Source organism: Oxyura jamaicensis, chromosome 13 (genome assembly GCF_011077185.1).
Source record: "Oxyura jamaicensis isolate SHBP4307 breed ruddy duck chromosome 13, BPBGC_Ojam_1.0, whole genome shotgun sequence".
NCBI classification, from domain to species: domain Eukaryota; kingdom Metazoa; phylum Chordata; class Aves; order Anseriformes; family Anatidae; genus Oxyura; species Oxyura jamaicensis.
Window position 1 is genome coordinate 12,684,602 of NC_048905.1, and position 24,825 is coordinate 12,709,426.

Sequence of the window (24,825 nt, forward strand, 5' to 3'; positions counted from 1 at the left end):
ACAAACTCCCCAGGGTGGCCCCTGCCTAACAGGACTGCCCTGGTGGCATGGGGACCGGCATGGGAGCAGAGCGGGCTCAGCACAACTAAAGCACAGGCTGCAGTTGGCCCAAATTTCTGCACCAACACTTCTGTTTAGATCCCTCCTGCCAAAGCTTTGCATAATCAGCCTCCAAAGAGCCTCATGTCACTTTCACGTTGGGTTTCTTGCACATGTACCAGTGTATGTGCAGGGTGAGAAGGAGGATGCCTTGCTCTGTGCTGCAGCTCAATTAGGGAAGATCCTCCAGCAACTAATGTCTCCTGTGGTTACAACTTCTGACATTTTTATAAGGTGACATGGCTCAGTTGCAGTCTCTTTCCCCTTATCCATCACTGGGGAAAGGTTTTTAATTGTTTCTGGACATACAGTGCTGTAACGGCTAACTCACTTGGGCTTCTGTGGCTTTTTTTTTTTTTTTTTAACAAAACATTTCTCCAAATTTCAAACTACATCCAGGCTGGTTTTGCTGGGTATTTTTTTAATTAAAAGTGCATATATTTTTCAGCAAGAAATTTCAATAATTGAGCTGCAAGTAACTCCTCAGACACGAGATCTCGAATTTGCAAGTGCTCCGAGGAAAGAATTTGGGAAATCCACACTGCAAACAACTGGGAAAATAAGTGGACAAGTTGCATCAACGGGATGAAATATTAATTAAAGGGAGAGTGACTTGGCAGCAAGAAAGAGAGATTCAGAGTGAACTTGGTGGGAGATTGCATCCGCTGCCTATTTGAGCACAACAATTCTGCAGCTCCCCTCAAGATGGAGGTCCCCAACTTGCGGGGTTTGGGATCTCACACTATTTTATTTACACTATTCAGCACCCATCAGCTGCCATCTAAGTGGGATTTGTGCCTAAAGTGGTGCTACAGTAACTGCATGAGACATTGTGATGGCCATAAAATCATTTACACAGAATCGGAGCATCTCCAGTGATTTAAAACATCCATTTGCCTTGTAAGTGTTGGTCCAAATTCACAGCAGTAAGAACTGTGGGAAAGAGCTTCACATAAACCATTTGCAATGTTACTTAGGGATTTTTCTCTCTGAATATTAACACACAGAGTTTCACCACTGAATCAGGGCGGCAGACAGTCCTATTGACTCTTGTAGTCTCAGTACAGGGTGAGGGGGCGTGAGGTCCATAAAGTCCCAGGTCCTGTACTCATTTGATTTTGAGTCACGTTATTATTTTTTTTTTCCTTTTTCAGTAAGATACAAACCTTCAACTTCTGAGATAAAAAAAATAAAAATAAAAATCATATTATAAAATCACAAATTTTCAGTACTAAAAATAAAATAAATAAAATAATTAAAATAAAATAAAATAAAATAAATAAAATAATAAAAAAAATGAGGAAGATTAATAGAAAAAGAGCTTCAATTCAATATAGCATTAAATATGCATGGCTTGTAAAACAAGCTTATGGGTTCGGGAGCCTGACAGTTATTAAACGAATGCTTTCAGGCAGCAATACCAGGCAGAAAAAAGAAGAGTTGCAGTGGTTACAAAGGATCCTCCACCAAATCCATCCCCATGAACTCATCCCATTGCCTGAGCCCTGGCTCAGCAGTAAGCTGCTGCTGGCTTTCAGCATCTCACCCCAGCCTGTGTTGTAAGGTCAGCCTGCTCAGCTGTTACAAGTTAACCATATGCACATCTGGGTGCACAGTGAGGTGTAAAGGTTGTGGTCCACATGTTGCCTACACCTGCTGGGTGAATTTCTCTCCATTTTTTTTTTTTTTTTTTTTTTTCATAGAATGAATGTAAGGGCCGGCACATTTCAGGTTTTGACAGCACCTGGCCTAGAGAAATGAAACCCAGCAGGTAAAGAAAAACCCTTCATGAATTTCAAAAGATGGAATATATTGTGCACTGAAGCACACTCTCTCCACTGGCTCTGGAAAGAGGATAATCCATACAGACTAACAAAGAGACGCAGTTTAGCCACATGCAGGAACACAGTGGTTTATCAAGGCAATTTGGAGTTAGTTATTAAATGCTGTAAATATCATTAAAAAGAAGTGAGTCAGGGGGGCAGTGGGGAAAAATCTAGAGTCTCTGAAAGACTACAAGAGCTTGTAGAGGTTATACAGCTGCACAGCACCTCCAGGGGCCATTACTTACTGTCTTGAAAAGAAAACATGGTTATTTATGTAATCACTGAACTGTAATATGGCCCCATAAAGGAAATCACTTTGCCTGGAAGATGCCTTGGTAATGCAGACCTTAATGACCCCCACAGCTGCCAAGTCAAGTCCCTTTCCTCCCTGAGAAAAAATCCAGCAAGATTTCTGCTGATGTCGTATGAAACAGGACTCCTGCCTTTTCACAAAACCACAGAGATTTGGGCCAGGAGGTGCCTTCGGTACCAGCCCTCCATGGACCTGGCTCACCTCTGTCCAAAGAATCGCTGGCAGCCATCCCTCCAGGCTGTTCCACCAGCTCTCCATTCACCGCTGCCCCAGTCAGTCCATCCCCAAACCTTCAGGCAGACTCCTAACATCCAACCCCCAGCTCTCATCACCCGTGGAGCCACAGTCAGTAGACAACTTACTTTTTTTCCCTCTGCAGGTTTGAAAACTACTGCTACATGTTCCAGACTAAGCCACAATTCATTCCCTTTTTCTTCCATGTTTTCTAGGGTTTGAGATGCACTTGGGTCCCTCCAGGACTTTCTCCAAGTGGTCCTCATCCTTGCTGAAGTGCTCTGCCCAGGGTTAGATACCAAACACTGCTGTCAAACCATGCTAAATATTATAACGTGGTATTTAGGCTCCTAGACCGTTCACCTTTATATCTTTTATCAGGCATGAAGTCAGGGGCACAGACGTGCATTAAAATCCTTTCTGACACCCACCAGCACTTAAGCAGAGGTGGGAACTCCTGGATCTGCAGGGCCCTGAGACTGAGTTTCACAGCACATCTCAGCGTGGGGACAGAGTGACACTGGGCCTTTGCATAGGCTCTCTTTGGAAGGAGAGGTGCAACTGCATAGGGTTATTACCCCGGAAAAGGTGCCCTGCACAGGTCACTGTGGTGGGGGAAGAGGCAGAGAGAGCCAAGTGATGCAATTACCCCTGGCATGTTAGTTTGTAAACATCACAGCAGATATTGCTCTTGCTTAATTACATTCAGCAGCTTCATTAGAAGAGGTGTGTAGTGATTTGGAGACTCCCATCCGATCTTCAGGGATCCACAAACAAAATGGGCTTTCTGGTGCTGCGTGCAGGAGACAGAGAGATCCTTCCTAGAAGAGCTGCTGGGACCGGGAAAGGGGGACTTTGAGGAAACAGTGCCACGGTAAATGGCATCCTCAGGTCACTGCTGTTGCAAACTGCTCTCTCTTGGGATACCTGCTGGGAGGTCAGGAGCTGTCTGTTTGGCAGTCACAGCCCTGTCTAGTGCAGACTGAAAATAACCCTTTGGTTCCAGATGCAGTCCCTGCCGAGAGCACCGCAGTGCCCGCAGACAGCCCTACACCTGCTGTACTATGGAGGAGGTTTCTCCACAGTATCCTCTGCTCTGATGGAGCCACAGCAGCCCTGATGCCACTGGTGACATGTGCAGGTGACATTTGTTCCTCCCCGTCACCTGCCTTCCAATTCCTTCAGCTTTGCTTGTTCCTCTCTTGACTCTGACTCCCCCACACGCACAACCTTTCCCCCCAGAACAGCCTGGATAGGAAAAGAAATGTTAAAAAGGAGGTTTTGCATGAGAAGGTCCTTGGGACCTTTATGAATTCATAAAACTGGTTGGACTCTTCTAGGGCTCTTCATATATTTATTTTGATATGTATATTTATTTCCATTTTCATATATTTATTTCCATATGTATACAGTCAGAGAGCACCATGCAAGGCCCTGGTCATGCAAATAGCAAGTAGACCCAGGAGGCACCTGTATTTTTCCTGCAATCATCAGGAAGGGACAAGAGCTTTGGCAGATCTTGGAAAACTTCCAGAGCCATTCATGGGGAAACCCTGGCTATTTGCATCTGTTTTGCAGACTGATCTCTCTGGTTTTGCACAAGGCTCTCCTTGGTAGCAAGGCTCCTCTTGCAGGATCTGTTGCTGCTTTCTACCCTCTCCCTCTGTCCCCAGCAGCATGTGGAATCTGCATTTCCACCTGCGCAGACTGATGCTGTCGCACACCCCATATAACATGCTGAGCATTGGGGAAAATGGAAAAAGAAGGTTTTCACTGGAATCTCTTCCAATTCCCACCCTATTAACAGCCACAGCAGAGGCAGTTCATAACCTCCATGAGTCTCCATGAGCTTCTGAAGCAAAAGGGACTGAAAAGCAGAGGGCCCTGGGGAGGATGGGCTGCACAGATCCTGCCCTCCTGCTGCTGGCAGGCTGAAGCACAATGCCAGGCACCGTTGCAGGCTGGTGTGAGCGTGTGGGGTGGGACTGCGCGTTCTGGGAAGCAAGGCAGAGGGACAGCACATCCCCACAAAGCATTCGCAGAACATGGGGCCATATGTTTCTGGAAATGTCAGAATAAGAATCATAATAGGAGATGGAAAATTACTTCTTGATCCCTTCTCACTCCTGTTATTCTGCTTTCTGTCTGTTGTGATGTCTGAATTTGTCTCTTTATTAATGCAGGGACAAGGCTGAGAAAAGACTGGAAGGAAGGCTTGGGATGCCTCCACAGGAAAAAGACGGTCTTGTACTTAAGCATCCCACAGCCCCAGCACTGCAATGGTTTGCACAAGGTTATGAACATGGTTTTGTGCTTAAATATTTGCAAGGTCAGATCTTCCAAAGTATTCTTATTTTTATCCGTCAGATACTCCCCAAACACTTATTTTTCACATAACATTCTTTGGCTCTATGCTGATGCTACTCATTTAAGCATGCATGGAAGTTACGTACAACAAAGATATGGAAAATATAATGCTTTCCCATTGGGGGTATATTTTGCCATTCCTATTATTTTCTTAAACAATTGCTTATTAGGACACCATGCAAGGGATTAAAGCAACCCATGGAGATTTATAAAGTTCTCTTTCTTGTTACATCCAAGATGAAGCTGGTCCAGGCTATCTGAATTACTCCCCCTGTGGTAAAAAATTTGAAGCAACAACTATTGTGATATGAGTTATTCAAACCAGCTACCAAATTGCTCCCTTTGGCTATCAGCTGTGGGAGATGGGTAGATGTACTTTTCTTTTAAAGTGCAAGTAAAATCAGCTGATGGCATGAAGTGTGTATGCAGGAAAGGGAGCGCTGCTTCGTTCAGCAGACACACCACGTCTGTTGGTGCTGCATGTTCTTGTCATGACAGAGTAGTTCCTCCTCAAGGACTTCAAGGAGACACACCTTTAGGTTTGCAAAGGAATACAAAATATGAATGTGCAAGATGAAAGTGAGGGAGGGAGCCAAGGGGGGAGCATGTGACAGGCTGTAATCATAAGAGAAGAGTTTACGGTGGAAATAGTGGCCATGAATAATGCAACAGTTCTGCCCTTGGAAAAATGATTTCTCCAGATCTAATGGCTGAAACAGTCCATTACAGGTGCCACAAGAGGCATCTGTCTCCATTTACATTCCCATTTGATTGGATCCTGGAGCTACAAATTGTGCACTAATCAAAACAAGGACCACAAGCAAGCTGTAGCAGACAGCAAGCCCCATGAGGATGGAGTTTCCACCCCATGAAAGGGCAAAAGATCAGGTAAAACCCTTGCCTGTGTCCCAGAGCATATTATAGAATGTGCGAAGGCATCAAAAAGGTTAAAGTAATGTTCGGAGTCACAGACAACATGAGACGTACAAACACTAAGGAGACTAGGACTGTGCAGCCTGAAAAAGAGGAAACCGCCAGGGGGCTGACAGAGGTCCCTAAAACCAGGAGTGGTTTGAAAAAGATGAATAAGAAATCACTGTTCCTTATTTTTCATAAGACAAAATTTAGGGGGACACACAGAAGTGATTAGACAGTGGGTTTAAGACGAGGTATTTTTTTAAGTAGTACAGCAGTAAATCCAGTAATTGCCAGATGACCCCCAAAATAAATGAACCCCAAAAAACATTACAAATGGTCAAGAGATTGCTCCACTGCTGGATATTAAACAAGATGCAAAACTACGGATGTGAATTCTAGCAAAGCAAAGCCTTACATCCCAGATAGCATCAGAGAAGGGTGAAGAGAGTGTGTCATTTGTACTCTTCCCTTAAGTGCCTGCTACACACCATTTCCAGAGACAGCATGCTGTCTAGCTTGAGCTTTGGTTCAGCGTAACGTAATGGCTTCTGTGTCAATAAAACCAGGAGAAAAAAAAAAAAAAAAGAGGGGGGTGAGGCGACTTTTACTCTACAAATATGCTCTGCATGCTCAAATGTGATAGATAAAATTGCATGAAGGAGTAAGGGCTATTCCGCTATCAGCTATATTCAACCAGTTTTTTTTATAGACACAACCTAGTATTCAAAATAAAGTACAAATCTCAGAGCAAACTCGAACCTGCTTTGAAATATTTAGGCAGTATGTAAATAGGTCTTTCACTATTTCTGGAAGAAACTAATTAGTTTTTAAAATATATTAGGGCAACATACTGAAAGCCAAAACCCTGATGGACAATGTTGTGAAATATCTTCCTGTGTGATTGTTGGAGTAGTCTGCTCCCATCTACACAGAACAGCCTTGAACCAAAATAGTTAGCTCGCTTTGGCTCATTTCTTAAAAATACTTTCAACCTCTATGAAAGGTTGGTTTCCTCTTTTTATACTCAGTTTCAATGATGACTAAGCTCTTAAGGGGCTGCTATACTTGTCTTTTTTCTTTTTTTCCCTAATGGTTATTACATGGACTCCATGTACAAATACATTTTACTGCCTTCCCTCATCTGTAAGATGCATAGTTAACATGAGATAACCTCTCATTGTAAACAGACTATTCACATAAAATGCATGTTTGCTTTATCTTCTATATGGTTATGATTTTGGTGTGCCTTCTAAAATATAATAGAATAGAGATATCTTTAAAATAATCTAGTTATTATTTTCCAGTGATTTTTTTTCCATTTTATCCTCATAAAAACTGGCAATCATCATGAATTGAGTGTGATCAGGTTTGGAATCCCTAGGCAGGGGGCCAATTCTGTTCTTGCTTACTTGGAGTAATGCCATCAAAAGCCCTGGGTCTGACTATTAGTTGATGTAGCTGAGTGTATCCAGATTCAATACTCATTTTCAAAGGACTATTCTAATTAATTCTGGATGAGAACAAGGCTTTCTGGGAGGGATTCTGGGCTCTGTGGGGTTCTCTGCCAGCACCAACACTGCTCCTCTGACTTGAGAATTGCTTTTTCCTTCATGAAATGTTCTCTAAAGTGAATTACAAAGTTGTGCATGGACAGACTCCAGATTTACAACTCATATAGCCCTCCATGCCAGAAGAACCAGAGCCTCGGGGAATGTAGCAAATACCACTCATGAGAACAACCAGATGACAGCATATTAATACACCCTGAATGTTATCTACATGCAGAAAAACTTACATTGCCAACACATGGAGCTGAAGTGATTCTCAGAGATAAAATCTCTCAATTGTTCCTGGCAATAAATGGGTATTAACTCCAGTTCTGTTCCACCAGGGGTTAACTGGACTTGGGAACAACATGAAAGGAGATGGGTACATGGAGCAAGACATGAGTCAAAATGAAAGAAGATTCCCCATCTTCCTTATGCGAATTATTAGCAGTCCTTTTGCCACCCCCCAAACACAGGAGCATCCCTCATTCTTGGCAAATGGGTCCCTTTGCCCCCCTTTGCCCCTGCTGCCTCCCTCCAAACTGATGGGCTGGTGCTGGACCTACAAAGTAAGGACAGTGGCAGAGCAGCAACTGATAGGAGCAGGAAAATGAGGCCCCCAAGTCAGAAAACAGTCTTGCAGGTAGGACTGGGTAGCTTAGGTACATCACAAAGGGCTCATTGTTGTCCCCTGACCTCAGTGGGAAACAGCCTGTTCAGGGTCCTGGAACACCTTCCTCTGATGGCATCATGAGTCTTTCTGCTGGGTGCTTCCCTTCATCCTTTCTGTTCTTTTCCCTGTCTCTTCTCCTTTTCTTTCTTGCTTACTTGCTTTTTTTCCTTTCTTTTAAGATTTTTTCCAATCAACCCCAGGGAGACAGTCCCACTCTTATTTGCTAAAATAACTAGCAGTTAAATGACTGACATTTAAAGAGGTATCTTAGGCTTCAGCATTGCTCCACAGGGATAAGACACAGTGATGAGTTTGTAGGGAGAAGGAGAAATAGGATGTAGATCATGCTTTTGAGAGCTTTTTTTTTTTTTTTTTTTTTTTTTACTTTAGGCTGTCTTCAGACTCCAGCAGACATTGCTTGTGCTGGAAGTCTTATGGAGAACACATTTTTAAACGGGAGACAGAGGGCAGCCCGAACAACATGAGAAAAAAAAAAAAAAAAAAGGCACTAAAGCATAGATCAAACTAGAGGCCACTGCACTTGAAGCCTCAATAAGGGGAATCTTTTTTTTTTTTTTTTTTTTTTTTTCCCCTACTTGGAGTCAGTAGAGCAAGACCATACTGAACTGCACTGGCATATGCAAAAGGATGCTCAGCACCTGAATGGCAGCACAAGGTGCCCCAGGGTTTTCCCTTTATCCATTAAACTCTGAAAGTAACTGGCCTGCTGGGACCTCAGTAACTATTAGCATCCCTATTGCTGCTAACTTTCCCTTCAGCCTTCCTATTCATACAAGCAGACTCAAGTCAAGCCCTCATGTGAGATCTGCCATCTACTTTTCCCCACTGGGCATGGTGCAATGATGCCTTTGAATGATCTTCAGCTAAAGCACCTGTCAGTGGTTTGTTCTGTTCTAGTTTGTCTGGGAGAAATGGATGGACATTTGTACTCACACCTGCAAAATCCTCTCACTCATCTGGGTGAGAATTTACCATCTTCCACCCAAACGTTTTCTTTTACCAGCAAGGAATACAATCAGCCAGCTGCCACCTAATTAGCAGATGGACTATTCATATGACTTGTCAAATCCCTTGGGAATTTCACAGCATGAGCTGTCCTGTGGGAGAACTTTTCTAAGGCAATTCAAATGAAATGCGTGAGAAACAAAAGCAAGAAGCTTCTCTGTCACCACCCATGTAAGGTTTCACCATTTAATATCACCCAGTTTTGTTTCATAGGTTTAAAACATGTAGGACAAGCTTGAATAATAACAGCAATCATCCTTGTATATGGTTATGCACAAAGGATTGAGGACAAGATTCATCAATGTGAAGGAAAGTTGCATCCAATTTGAGCTTAGCTCCCATCTCACCCCTTGGCTGAAATCACCTGATGAATCAGCTCCGTTGATTCATGTTCCAATGCCTGTTCCCCACTCTGGAGAACTTCTTGTAACATCGCTGCATGCTAACGTATAAATATGCATACGTGCATTTAGTGAGCACCTTGAAACATCATGCCGTGCCTCTCGTAGTAATGCACCAAGCAGAAGGGAAAAACAAAATAAAACAAAACAAATAATAATAATAAAAAAACATTACATCTTTTTCTTTTTCCAGTCTTCCAAAATGGATAGACTAGATGATAATTTTTGAAACCCTTCTCCATAAGCAGCTAGTAAAGGGATTCTCATTTGGCTTGGTAGGCACCTATCAGCGCTTTACAACCCACTGTGAGAACTTGCCACTGACAAAAATGTGGCAGTAAGTAGAGAATGTGTGCAGCCGTTGGTATCGAGAGTATTAGTTTGGAAGTAAAGAGACCGTGGGTGTTTATCACTATTACTGGGCGATGACAAGCCAAAAGGGGCTCTGAAAACCTAATCAGCAGCTGCTGCTCTTCCACTCTCAGCTGCTCTGCTGGGGTATTACATGGGCAAAGCAATGCTACCTGACAAAACTAATGGGCTCTGATTTTTAATAAAAAACTGATGGGCTTAACAGTGCAAATAAATTGCATAATCTACTTATTTGCTGTCTGGTTTGTAAAGGACTAAGCTATAGTCTGCTCAAAATTTCAAGAGAGTTGGAAACTCTTTCAAAAATGAAAAGAAATCTCCCAGGACATAACCTGAACACAGAAAACAGGTTCCTAGCAAAAACATCTGATACTGTGAGACACAGTAAAATCACAGAAGTCACTACTTCGGTACCATCCCTGAGTAAAACTCTAAAGATTTTATATAAGAAAGTTTCATATCAGAAGACCTTGCCTATCTTCCCTTCCTTTTCATTTTCCCTACTAAAACCTATGCTTGAATCAAGTGTCTTTAAGATCTTCTCACCTCTGTGACTTTGGGGTGCAGGGTGGACAGATGAAAAGACTCATGCTTGTGCCATCTACAAGAAGAAGGTGATGGGAAAGGGGCCAAATAAATCCTTCCTATCCCCCCCCCGGCCCCCCCCCCCCCCCCCCCCCCAATTCATTTTATAGTCAGCCTTTAGTTGATTTATACAAGAGAACAGAAAAAGCCTACAGGCAAGACACCTCATGTCTCTGTGATGGAAAAATCACACCCAACCCAACTGAAGCTTGGGGAACTTGGGTGCAGGTTGCCTTTGGATTATTCTGCATGAGGTTTTTTCTTAGGCTTTCAATATGAAGCCTGTTACTCATGCCTTTAGCTCATGTCATGATGAAGTCCCTTGCAGAGAATAAGACCCACAAGTAGGCTGCTTGACATCCTGTATTATGCAATTTCATTTGCTAAATTGCCTTTCCTGCACTGGTGTTATAAGGTGCTCAGCTGGAGTCCATACACTAAATCTTGCCTCCCCGTGGAAATAGCCTGACAGACAGAGCACCAATGACACACTGCAAATGCACTTCTCCTGCGAGCTCACATTGGGAAAGTTAATACCATTTCTATCCCACATGCAGATTTCCTCTTCTGGAAAAAAATAATACGGGCGGGACACAAAAGATGCCTCCAGTACACGGATGTATGGGGAGAACTGACACAAAGCCTTCAAAGGTATCAAGAGAATACGTGCCTTTTGAATGTGTCCCAGGAAGCAGGCTGTGAAGGACAGGGAGAGGTAGGTCATTTACCCTTTCCTACACAAGCAGCTTGGAAATGTACTGCAAAACATTGCATCCTTAAATACCTTAACCCAGAATCGAGCATTGGCTGTGCCAGCAAACATTGGGCACCAGACAACTAAAATATCTTCTGCATAGGGCAGCCCAGAGCTGCCGCTCTCTTCCTTACAACTTTAGGCTTAAATATGCTTAATATTCAAGAAAGTGTGGAAACCAGAGTCGCTGCAGCCTGGTATCACAGAATCACAGAATGTGTCTTTCTGTGTCATCACTCCTGTGTCATCACCCCATGGCTCCTTGCAAGACATCCTCCAGACATCTATTTGCACTGTCCTCACGTCCACAGCTGTACATTCCAGTAACCCTGGCTCTTTCCTCCTGGGCATCTGGCCCTCTGCGATTTCCCTTCACATCCTGCCCTAAAACAGTCCCTGCTGAGGCACTTGCACAGCAGCTCTGCCCCCTCCACATGCTCCTTTGTTGCCTTCTCCTGGCTGAGAGAAACTGTGTTGGGATGGGAGGGTGTTTTACCACAGCGATGCTCACTCTGCAGGTTGGATCTGCAGCACCCACAAATGAATTCATCTCCCTAGAAATGAGAGCCTGCTGCACTCACCCAGACTTCAGCACCTCAACCTAATCAAGAGTTTGTTCTCCTTGACAGCCTCTAATCATCAGCTAGCCAGTTTACTGAGGGAAATTTTTTATCCTTTCTGCTAGAATTCATTTTTATGACACCTACCATAAGAGATTTAAAAAAATTAGGCATTAAAATGGTTTATAGAGGGTATTTTTATAATCCACTAAGCTGTTTTCCATTTCCACTGATATGACATCTCTCAGCTATAATTTATAAATGCCATCAGTTAACAGGCACAGAATCTTATCCTACCATTTCTCCTCTCATATGCTTTTCCCATTTAAACTTTCTGTTAAATCTTTGCTGTGCTGCTAAATCCAGGGAGATTTGTCCATAGCAGGGGGGGGGGGGGGGGGAGGGGGGGGGCGTAGGCGGGAGGGGGGAGAAGAAAAAGTTTAAGTAGCTAATTAGTGTCACTGGATTTGGGGCACCCTATCATGAGAAAATAGAGAGGAAACGTCCTCAATAAATATTTTGGGCATTTAAACAAGGCCAATGCCCCTCTACACAGCAACCTTCAATACCTCCAGAAAACAAAAAGTTTTTACAAGGCAGCAAGTGGCTGCTTTCCCATATGGAAGTGACAAGGATGTCTTAACAGGCACATTGTTTTTCCAGTTCATCTGCCTGTCCCCAGTGTCCTGTTACTGACTGCAGCTCAGAAAGCAGCCATTCTGGGAGGTGGGCCTACATGGAGCTGGCATACCAGGGTCCAGCCTTGGGACTTCCTGGCAGAAAGCATTTATGTACAGCCCTCCTTGTATTTGGCTATACCTAAAATTTCCCCATTGCATGGAACCTAGTCTAAAATCAACTGCTGGAAGGTGTTGGTGCAGCAGCGTTTCAGAGGGACTGAGGACTTGGTGTCTGAATCGTGCTCCCTGCAGCTGTCACACAGGCTCCCAGGTCTTTTCTTGCTGTAACCAAAGGCACCGAGACTCAGCAAGTGCTGCAAAATGCAGCAGATTGATGGTGGGGCAAGTGGGCCACCTCAGCGTCACCTGGAAAAGATTGTCCAAACGGAAAGCAGAGCAGAGCTCCTGTGAAGAAGTTATAGGCTTGGAGTTACCACAATTTGTTCTTCTACAAAGCACTGCGTACATTGATAGCACCGTGGAAATGCTTAACAATAATTATAATTCTTGCAGGAGTTAGACATTTTCTCCTTTTCTCTGCCAAGCTCAGACTGGAAAACGCCAGGCTTCGCCATGATCACTGCTACTGTCACAGCAAGGGAAAACAAAACAAAACATATTTCTTCTCATTTGCAATGTCTCCAGCAAATCTACCTTGGGTCTGCTGGGAAACTTGTATTGAACTACATCCAGGTTTTTGGTTACTGAAGGTTCTGATTTGGGAGATGCAAATGCAAAGGAACTATTTTTGGTTATTTTAATGGGGGCACAAATAGATCTCCTTCACTCTGCCTAGGTTAGGCATGGTTCATGGTCCACCCATGGACTGGACAGACTTCTTAAAAGCCTGGCTGGGTTTCCAGCTGCACTCACTTAAACTGTTTGAATAATGATGGCTGGGAAAGTTCCCTTACATGGAACAGGCAGAAAGCTTCTAAGAGATGCAGAGGGAGTGAGCAACTTATCCTCTGGCTTTTCATCTAATACAGACCTAATTCTAGTGGGGTGTTAGGCTTGGCTCTAACAAGACTGACAGCCTTGTCACTTTTTTCCCCCCCTTCCAATGGAATTTTGTCTAGAGAACAAAGGCTTTTCTCAATTAAGTTTTCATAATGTTTCTTGAAGTGGCCTTGAAGACCACAAAGAAAAGTTATGAGCACATTGGCAGAGCTGAACAGAAAAGCTTCACCCGCCACGAGGATGCCTGTTGATCTACAAAAGTAAAATCAAGGGGAGCCAGTCTCCTCTGTGCAGGGGTTAGGATTTTAGAGATACCTCGATTAATTTTCTGCCTTCAGGAGATTAAACGCTTCCCTGCAGGCAGCAGGGGAGAAGGGGAGCTGGTTCAGTCCCTCCTCTTCTGAAGCAGTTAATCATGGCAGCGTTCTTCCCTAGCCTTATGCTTGGCCTGGCTCTGGCGAGGCAGCACGGCACGAAGTGTGTCAGCCAAGCTGGGCGGCCATATGGGCTGAACCCCGGCGTCCCGTCTGGGGAGGAAGACGAAGCCTGAGACAAGCAGGTGAATCATGCTCCTGTCACTTGGGGAGCACGGATGGATGAGTACACAGCCGACATAAAGGACATTTTCCTGCTGTCATAACAGGGCTGCGAGAACAGATGGTGGATAATACGGACTGCGGCCACTCAGAATGGCCCCTTGGCACCTCCACTTTGCCAAGCTGCTCCGTGGCAAAGTCTGCTTGGGAGAACTTGTTCCCGAGTACCCTTCATGCAGAGGTACTCGCTGTTCACCCACTCAAGTACTTACGTGGCCTTTACCCATATGCTGCCTGGCACTCCCATGAGCAGAGGAGTAGTTCCCCCATCACTTCCCAGACGTCATCCCCTGCTGCTCATGTGCCAGCAGACATGGGGGAGCTCTGGTACCAGCCAGATGGCCGTCCCTGCTTCCTGGGGATCTGTGGGCCCTCCCAGATGGAGCCAGGCTCACTGGAAAGAACAAGGACTGAAAACATGAGCCTAAGCAAGAAGAGACCAAAATGGGGATGGCCTAAAATGCAAAGCCCTGTGCTGTCCTATGGGTAAGTGCTCACTCATGTCTCCATTTGCTGATCAGCCCTGGCAGTGACAGAAGCACCTCTCCCCTTCTGAGCACCCAGCCTTCTCCAGCTAACTGGATGCCGCTGAATCAGAGGGGGAACTCCAGATATTCCCAGCATGGCTTTGAAAGTGCTTCATCAACACCAGCCCTTCCCACTACTTCCCTTTGTAGTTTCTGGAAAGAAAAAAAAAATCCACTAGGATGGGAGAGCATCAGACCATCCTTAAGATGTAACTTCTCCGTAAAGCTACATTTCATACCCAGTCCCATACACAGGAGAAAGGAAAGCTACTGACATGGCCATGGTCTCAAAGGCACACGTAGGTTATCCCAGCCTTGAAGTCATAGTCTCTGTTAACTTTAGGATATGTTTCAACAACAATTAAAGTTTGATTGCTTGCAGAAAAGCCTACACAGCCCAGCGCATCAAGTGCTGCTCTTTCAGGACCTCAGACTTTGAATATATCCAAGCTGGTGCCTTCACTGATTGGACAGCCCTATGGTTAAAGCGATCAGGCACAGGACCAGAGGAGGCATTTCACTGCATACTTTAACTGCTGTGGATAGAGCTACACAGCAACAAATGTTGATTTAAAGAACAAGTTAAAGGCTGCCTCTAATGCACTTGCAACAAGCCTTCAGCTCCCATTTATCATTTGTCCCTGCTTATACATCTTGCCTAAAACTCAGTTCTCCTTTCTTTTTTTCCTCTTCTCAAGACACCCTTTTCCAAGACTTTCTTTTTTCCTTTTTTACCACTGATGTCTTAGTGTATCCCCTTGCACATTTTTTTTTCTGTCACTTCCTGAGAAAAGAGATGCCACAAAGAAACTGTTAGAGCTCCAGAAAGCAATGCCTCAGTCATTTGATCTTGGCAGGAGATTCCTCTGGCAAATCAGAAAACAAGGTGTGAGACCAAGATGCTGGTTCTGATGCAAGATCCTGAAGCAAGACCTCCTGAGATAGATGGGGATCGGCTCCCACATGAGATGCCCTACAATTCCATGCAAAACCAACCCAGAGAGGTGGAGCAGAGGGCAGCAACCAAGCTCTGCACCCTCCGCCCTGGTACAGAGCCAGAAATAGCCAGAGATGGGGTGAGCACCCCCAGCTCACCCATGCAGAACTGGGAGGAAAGTGGGCCACAGGAGCAATCCTGTCCTGCTGCACACCAGGGTTTAGCCACTGTCAGAGCCAGTCTGCAGCACACAGTAGCATTGTCAAGAACTGAAGAGCAGAAACATTCTTTCCATTAAAAATAATATAAATATATATTTTTAGTTATAATCTTACTTTTAGCTTGTTCTTTCATCAAAAATGGCTTGGATAAAATAAAAATCCACCAGGCTTGTTTATGCTACTCTCAGACCCACAGGGACACTTAGGACAATTAAGACTACACCACATTTAAGTATTGATGCTACCGAAGGAATCAGTACACATTTAAATGCCCTTAAAGACATTTTTGGTAAATGTCTTGGTGATTTTTGGTAATTACATTACTAAGCTAACAATCAGCATCCCAAATCTTCAGCACACAAATATAACGGTGACGTGCTATGAGAGCTTGCAAAACTCATGACAAAAGGGACATGCAACAGGTGCAGAGCAGAGCCAGGAGATGGTCTGGACATCTTAAGTATGGGGATTGCAGCGGGCACAGAGCTGAGCAGAACAGCCACGAGAAAAATCCAACTGCAGGGAAAGAAAGAACAAGCAAAATCTGGGATGGTACAGAGAGTTGCTGGGCAAAATCTTTAAGACAGACAAACAGCAGTGATAGGATCACAGGCTATACAATCTCCTGGAGTACCTAATAAATCCTTAAATCAAGTGAACCTTCTTTAGAAAAGGCTGGATCCACAATTCAGGAAACTGATAATGCAGAACTAAGTATGCATAGACCCGATTCCCCTTTACACCAAAAAGATTAAAACCAAACCAAAATTACCACAAACACTAATTTCTCTTGGAATAATTCATGAGTGCAAATTACAAGAAGAAAGGTTAACTAAACAGAAGAACTGACAAAAATAGCTCCCGAGTGTCACAGTGCCCCGTCACCTGGGGGCACCCTGTCCTGGCCCAAGGCTGCCGCAAGCACCAGCACGTCTCGCCAGCTCTTGTGCTGACTCTGATAGCGAATTCCCTTGAAGCACATTGGGAGCCCTGGATTTTAAGCAGCCAGGAGATAACAGCAGCCAAAAACACCAGCATGAGCTCAGAGCTGCTGCAATGAGCGTAATTAACACGGGCTTTCATCACCTCACTGCTCTCTATAGCAAATGCTCTTGATGAAGAGGTTTGGATTTGGAGTGCCCACATCAGAGTGCTCCATATCTGCACAGGAGATGTCTGGTGCAGCAGGCAAAACAATGGGGAAGTGCCCTTTCGCAGAGCTGCTTTGGCTGTGGGTCTCTGCACGTAGGTGCTTGTTTGGGGCTGCAGCGTGGCCCCATGCCTTGGGGGCAGTGGGACAGCAGACAGCTGATGTGGCTGAGGTACAGAGGAAGTGGCACCAGGCTGAAACAGCATCAAATCCAGGCCAGGCAGCAGCAGGTGCTGACTGTAGGCGGGATATTGTGTGCTCCAGACTTAACGTGCCTAGAGTTGCACACGTGGGCTTCGTGCAAGGGGGCTGGAATATCCTCTTATCCATCCCCTCATCAGTATTTTGGACACAGAGAGCAGCAAAGAGCCCTCATTTCTCTTTAGAAAATTTCAGAGCAGGGATGCTCCTGAACTTTGCAGAGAAAAGAGTGCACTGCTGCACGTCTTGCTCCCTGCCTGCCTACCGTGGGCAGTGGTACCCACGGACTGTTCCAGCTGAAGCTGGGAAAGAGAAATCCCAGAGAGGAAGGAGATTTCCTTCCAAAGACGGATTCATTACTGGCCTTCAGGTGCCAACTCTTAAAGCAAATTCTCACACAGCATCTTTAAGAAATGATAGATTGCACTGGCTCAGAGGAAACTGTCTGCTCGTGATAATAAATGAGTTGTTAGCAGAAGTAGCAGACTCCCAGATCCATTTGTGATCCAAAGGGCTTACAGCTGCTTCCCATTTGCACAATGCCAAAACCAAAGAACACGCAGACAGCAAGGTATGGGAAGGCAGCCTCCTGCGCCTGTCTGCTTGCTGCTCTCCCGTGGTTAAAGAGAGATTGTCAAGTGTGATTTCCTTTTGATAGAGCCTTTTTTTTAATGCAAATTTGCTGTTGTTGAAAGTGAACCATTTGCTGCATTGGCTTCAGGCAAGGATAGCTAAGAAAAACTGCAAATCTCACTGCTTCAAACTACACATTGCAGCACCTCTTGCAGCTCTGGACACGAACCATCCTGTAGCACAAGTCACCAAAGTCCAACAGCAATGCACTTCATTCCTCCAGCTGCAGCCCCCACACAGCCTGGCTAATGCAGATGGTGCTCAAATTCACGTCTGCTGCAGGCTCCTACAGTCCCGTCAGAGGGTGATGCTAAACCTGAGTTGTCCTGACCCCAATTCCCTCCACCCCCAGCTACCACTACACTGCTCTAGATTTCAACCACACAGCCCCAGGACCCCAGGGGGATAGGGGAATATAGATATATTATTTGTTTTTAATGTTGCCCTACTCATTTTGTTAGTTTGTATTCACATTTTTACTTTCCTTTTGGAGATAAGCTTGAAACAGCAGACCTGAATGTGCATAGCCATCCAGCTCATCTGGCTGTGCTCTCAGCTGGCCATCAGAATTCAGGAGCAGAGCGGGGTGGGTTACAGAGCATCCCTGGGATTCAGAGGATCCCTGGGATTATCATCTGTGATTTGATCCAGATTTTTGGGTCTAATTTGGCTCATATGGTTGCTAAAGGAAGCTATTTCAGAAATTACATGGGGGGGAGGGGGTATTTTTTTCCAAAAAAGCTCAAAATATTGTTTGTCCCTGCCTAGCCTACGCACGACACAGGGCTTAGCTGTTTTCTCCCCATTAGTGCTAGTGGAGATGGCTCTGTCAAATCCCCGGGTGCTATTTTGAAAACGCTACAGTTAGCATCTGAAGGCATTGCTCCCCTGGTGATACCATCTCCAGGATCCCCCCGAGCCTACTCCTAGGGAAAGGCAGCAGCAGCTGGCAGCACACTGACAGAAGGAGGGAGAAAGAGCTGCTTAAATTAAAGACAGCAAAAGCAAACACAGGTATTTTTATTACAGCACCGCAAACGCTACTGCAGTGAGCCCATGAAAAGCAAGAAATAGAAGAGGCAAAGGGGTAGAGAGCACATCCCAGACAAGAGCAGAACCCTGTTCTTGAGGGGCTGCTGCGGTACTGTACTGAAACATAGAAGGGGAGCCAGAGAAGAGCAGTTTCTATGTCAGGAACATATGTTTTCTTCACTACTTTGTGAAACATCAGAATAGCACAACTGCAAACTGCTTGTTTGCAACATAATGCTTGATTTATCAAGGCCTTTAAAGGCTGCTTGCAGGGAGAGCAGAAAAATGTTCAGTACCACCGAGGTATTACCTTCAGCAGAGTATTGAGCGCTTAGCATGATTGAGCTGCAGACACTTTGGGTAGGATTCCTCTCACCTGCCTCTCAATGTCTCAGGGTAAACCGTCTAAGCCAAGTCTGTAATCTTGGCTTCCCATATTGACAAGGGAGATAAGCACGCACCTCTGGAGGGCCAATCCTCCCATGCTAAGATGGGTGTCTAAAACAGTTCAAAAGGATCACTCGCTGGAGGGCTCCCTGCTGATTACAGAGGTGACCTTGTTGAGTAGCTTAGATGAGGACAACTAATCCTTAGAAAGAAAAGTTAGAGGAGGCAAATTCCCCTCTTTAAGCTTTAAGGACTTAGGACCTGCTGCTTAAGGACAGTGCTAAGGCATGTAAGTGGTGACACAGCACGAGGTCAAGCTGGGGCTTTGTTCTTCTCCCTTCCTCCTGCCACTCCACAGACACCTGGCAAAGCACAGCTGACCTATAAGCGTGCATTTCAGTTACTTTAACTGGCACTTTGCAGGGGAAGGAAAAAGTTAAATTAAGGGACAGCACATCCAGATCTTGTATGGGGCGCATGTGCAAGGAGTTTGCTTCTAACAAAATTTGGTGGGCCAAAGCTTGCCAAGTGGAGAGGTTTGGGTATGGTTTAACTGACAGATGCTATCTGAGATGCTGTGTGTTGGTTTAGCCACTTCAGCGTGACTGTTAAGCCTTGCTAAAACAGTGATGATGAAATGAATTTCCTCTTGGACAGAGAAAGCACGTACCCCAGACTACCCCAGTTACTCCAGAACAAGAAGTAACATGGGATTTTGGGGAAAGGGCTACAACTACGTGGAGAAAGTGCTTTCAGCTCATCTCTGAAGGTGCGTGATTGTTCTGGGAGCAGGGGTGGAATTGCAGGAGCTTTCTCACCTCCTGCCTAATTAACTTGCCAGCAAGCCTACATATGTGGTTCTCTTAAAGGCCAGCAGCACTGAAGCACAAGCTGGGCTTCCTCACAGAGGTCTTATTAGAGGTTGAAATAAGAAAAAAAAAAAATAGAATGAATTATAGAGCTGGATAGATCTTACTTCTGAGTGGTGTTAAAAACTTGAGGAATTCACACCAATGAGGAAACATCACTTAAATGTGGACACTTCTGGGAACACACAAATTAAGAGCTGGTTTTCCAGTCTTCAGATAGCTGTTAACGTGTGTCCTCCTGCAAGCCTGGGGACTGCGTGGGGCTCTGCGGGTTCAGGGGAGGTGCTAGGATCTGCTCCCTCCAAGGTCTCTGCTGAGTCTGGCACACAAGACTGCTAAGGTGGCAGATATTATGATACGGATGACTCAATGTTAGAAATTCATTTGAGTTCATCCACATATTTCTCACAGGTTCCCAAACAAGTGATGATTCTTAACATCTGTCAGCTGAGGTTAATCCACATCCCAGCCTCCAGCGGGGCGATGGTCTCCTTACTGCCTTTCCCTTCTCTGGCACCACCCAAATGGAGCACGGGGACTCCCAGATTGCCACCCCCACAGCTCAGAGCTGCAGACAGTGGGTTTTGGTTGGCCCAGCCATAAATACCTGAGCAGACCAGACCCCGGAACTGGGACAGGCTGAAAGACTAAATTAAATCTGATTAAATTCGTGGAATGCATTCATCTCTCCCGTTGTTCAGGACAGACTGGGGACAGCTGCTGTGCCTGACTGTGTTTCTGGGACAGTGAACTGGAAACAGTGTCGCTGCATGGGTGGGCTGTGCTGCAGCTCACCTCCCTGTCCTTGCTTGCAACAGCAACTTGCCCACGGCCCCTTATCCTCATGGCCATATGTGGTTTGGTTTTATATTACTTCCTTTGGTAGTTCATTAAGGACATGGGTCCTTAAAAGACTGGGTTTTTCCAAGTGCTGCTCCTGACCCAGTGTTTCTCCACCCCCTGCCCCTGCGTGGTCTCTGCTGGTCTCCTCTCACCCAAGCTCCCATGCCTGCTGGCAATTTTTCTTGCTGCTCACCTGAGCAAATGGCAACACTGTCCTTTTTCTCACGGATGGTGCTGGATGGGGCATCAGCACTGCATGCAAGGAAAGCTAACATGGTTGGGCACTCAGGGGACACATGCAGGCCAGTGGGAGAAAACCACATCTGAATCTGTAGTCACGGATGTCATTTGTTCACTGAAGCTTAGAGCTAGCAAAGATCTAAGCAAAGTGTTTGGGAGGGCGGGGAGGTGAGAAATACCCCTCCCTTTCATGTGAGATCCCTCCACGCTGCATCCCGATTACCTACAGCAGCTCCTGTGTCTCTCCTCAGGCCCTCCAGCCTCAATCTTTCATCTCCCTCCCACTTCAACTCCATTAGCACGGTTACAGGACCTCGCTTAAATCAAAGCCAGCACTCTGAGAGCATAGAGGGAGGTGCAGACATATACACACGAGAATCCTGCCATCAGTTGTATGTTACATCTAACTCTCAGACATCAGTTGCTTTCTTTTGCACTCCTCCACTCTGTCAAAAACAAATAAAATCAAAGAACGAAAAGACCCTCCTGAAGGAGCCAAGATACGGCAATTTGTAGCTGTTACTTGCCTCTTCGTTGCCTCTCGCTGCTACCTTCTCAAGAGATCAATCAGTCCTGTGATGCATAAGCATGTCTCCTCCTAAACTGCCACTGTGGATGAAGGCTGAAAGGGTGGGCTTTGCAAAGAATGGGGAAAATAACCGAGATATATTAATAAAAAAATCAACATTTTTTTTTCTTTTTTTTTTTTTTTTTTTTTTTTTTTTTTCCAAGAATGCCCCAGAGGGATTGAGTGGGTCTGGCTGCTAAAGGGTAGCAAAAGAAAATCAACTAGGGGCTCGTTACCGTGTGAGCTAATGAGCGATCAAGTTCAGCAGGTGAGCAGGGAACAGTTTCTGCTGGATGGCGTGCTGTTATGCTAATCATCTGGTATTATTTTGAAACTTTTGCAGGGATGGTGGTGGATTGCTAGCGGCTGGATTCAGCCCTTCTTCTGCATGATGCCTAAGATCTGACTTCCTCGGGGGTCCTCATAACCTCCAGAAGACACCCCACGCTGCACCAGGTGGCACTTTTCATTGGGAAAAATGCTCCCGTGTTCCAGTCCTGCACAACTAAAAGCAGAGAAGTAAAACCCATCCCCTTTTAAAGGAGTGTAGTTGAAATTAATGCATCTTTGTCTTCAGCCTTGTGTTAATACCACACCCTGGAGAATTTGGATCAGCAGAATATTAAAGTCTCCCTGATTTATTGCATCTTTAAGGAGCATGTGATTTTGTGTTTGCTCAAAGCTCCACGTGTTACTGAAGGTAACCGGGATGGTTTCCATTTCTACTGGCAGAGAGCTATTGCCTTTGGGGCCCTAACCCTATTAAGGAAAATGTAAACCTATATATCTAAAATTCCCACTAGAGCTTTGGAAGGGAACAGTGCACTTCCGCACGCTGCTTTCCTTGCAGCCACATGAAGATTTTGACTCTCACCTTGCTAATATGCCAAAAAATTAAGCCCATGTGTCTGCAGCTTACTAGCATCCCTATCACATGAAAAAGCTTTATTTTTAGAGAAGAAAGGATAAGCTGTGAGTGGAAACTGTGCCTGTCACACAATGAACAGGTCTGGCCTCTGCCGCTCACAGTTTCTCAAATCCCCTCTCTGACTGCTGCAGAGCCCAAATTTTACTTCTTTGCTCTTGTTTGCGTGTCAGCAATGAATATTTGGGATCCTCTGCAGATAAGCAGATAGATTTGCAGGTGTGAAATTCCCATTATTCCTCTTCTAATTTTTCCTAATTACGTGACATCAGCTTTTCTCCCCAGGCACCACTCCCACAGACCGGGATAAAAATAAATAAAAACATAAAAATAGTCACTTAAAGAAGTGCCCCCATCCCCTTTAGAGAGAAACAGACACATGAGACTGGGGAAAACCTGTTCTTGACATGCCCTGCCAGCCTCTCAGCAAGGCTGTCCTTGCCAAGTGACAGGGGACACCATCAGCGTCCCTGCAGATGATATTGGCCCAAGTTCCCCCAAGTCTCTCTGTGCCCAGATCCGTGAAGGCAGACAGACAGCACGCCCTGCCCTGGCAGCCGGAGCTGAGCAAATGGCTTGGCACTCATGTTTTAAATGCTTTTCTTTCCTGAGGAAGAAAGGGATGGGTTGCCACCTTCCTCAGTGGTGGCTGCCACCACTAAGCACCCAGTGCTCACCCCAGACCCACTGCAGAAACCTTGGACCATCCCCAGGACCCGTTCCCTCGTCATTGGCAGCTCTCCTCTGCACCTCTGCTGGATTTCACCCTCTGCAGAGACTGTGCTCAGCAGCACCCTCCTGACGGCTGGATCTTCCTGTAAGCTGGGAGCATCTCACCTAATAAACATGCAATTAATGGGAACCCACAGCGCGCCCCTGCCAGAAACGGAGCACCCTTTATATCAGTTTGATCTAACGTGAACTGATGCTTTGATTCACCTACCTGCATCAGACCTTTTCCCATCACAAAATCTAAGGAGATGTATCTCCCTCTAGTACCTATTTTGTATTAATCAGATTTTGTCTGATCATTAAATCCAAGTTTCTGTTGCCTTAACTCACATTAAATAGACATGGCTAGCATCCCAGGACCTACAGGGATAAAATCCCAAAGCATTTCCATGACATTTCTGTTATTGCAAAAATAAAAACAAGCCTATCAACACCATAACAATTACATACTATTACAGGGCTGGGCTTATTTAGATTGTGGAAGTTTAATTATAAAAATTGCATTTTAATTGACTACTGCTGAAATAATTACAGCAACACCTTTCCAAGAAATGGCGACCACCGTATGTTTGTCAACAAAGAAACTTCCTTTAAATTAAACACGCAATAATTGTTTAATTAAGCCAAATTTAGATCCTCATTTGAGAACATTCAAATGTTTGCCTATTCCTTCCCATCTCTGAGAGGTAATTTAGGAGATAAAAAGCTGTCTCCAGAAATACAGTATCTATATATGTAAGCACTCAAGAAGAAGAACAAAAAGAAATACTTTGTTTTATAGCTGATCTGGATCTAAGCTTGCTGCTATTGATAAGAATATAAGCACAGAGAGAGTGATCACTACAAATTCCTTTCCAATTGCAGCTTGAAGGCTTTCTTCAAATATAAACTGGCTCCAAGCCGCATATTCATTTTCTAATACACAGAATGGATTCAACTTTGATATACTAGCAGTACCCACAGCTCCTGCTCAGCATGAGGACCCCACAGTACCTACAGCTGTGCATACGTGGAAGGAGAGGGATAACTAAGGCATTGGTTTTTGGCCTCTTTCCAAGTTTTCATGCAGGTTAAAAATCCCTCCTCTCCTTTGCAGACCTCTGTGTTTTGGGTGCGCAGCTCCCGAATATCCCTTCTCAGTAGCCCAACACGTAAGCATGCACAAAAGCTGATCGCTCTACCAGGGCTCAGCGCACAACGGGGATTTTAGTAGCTGGTCATCCCTGCAAAGTGCCTTGAGTTCTGCAGGGATGGATTTACCAAGCTGGTGATTCACCTTCTGTGAGCACCACTCAGTGGGGCACATCCCCCAGGACATGGCCAGGGAAATCTGTGGCTGAGCCATCGCCCTCCTAAGCAGCTCACTGCTGCAGCCGTGCAGCAAGAGCAACAACCTCCGTCTGTCCAGCTCTGCCTGGGCTCGCCCCAGGGCTCCTGCCGGGGGCCGAAAGCAGGAGTTTCTGCACCACAAATTAAATCAAGCTAAGGAGCTGGGGCTGAAACAACTCTCACCCTCCAGGGATCTGGGCAATGCACAGGACAGGGATGTACATTACATGTGTATGAATTGAGGCTGAGATGCAGAATAAGAGAAAACTTCCTTGTGTCAGCTCCAGTAAATAGGCTCTCACCCTTTTGCTGGCAACAGG

General features: G+C 45.2%; 1 protein-coding gene across 4 annotated transcripts in view; it reads right to left on the minus strand.

Moving 5' to 3' along the window:
- The window catches only part of GRIA1 (glutamate ionotropic receptor AMPA type subunit 1), a 129,534-nt gene that overhangs the window by 98,427 nt on the left and 6,282 nt on the right, over positions 1-24,825 (minus strand). The window lies entirely within an intron of this gene.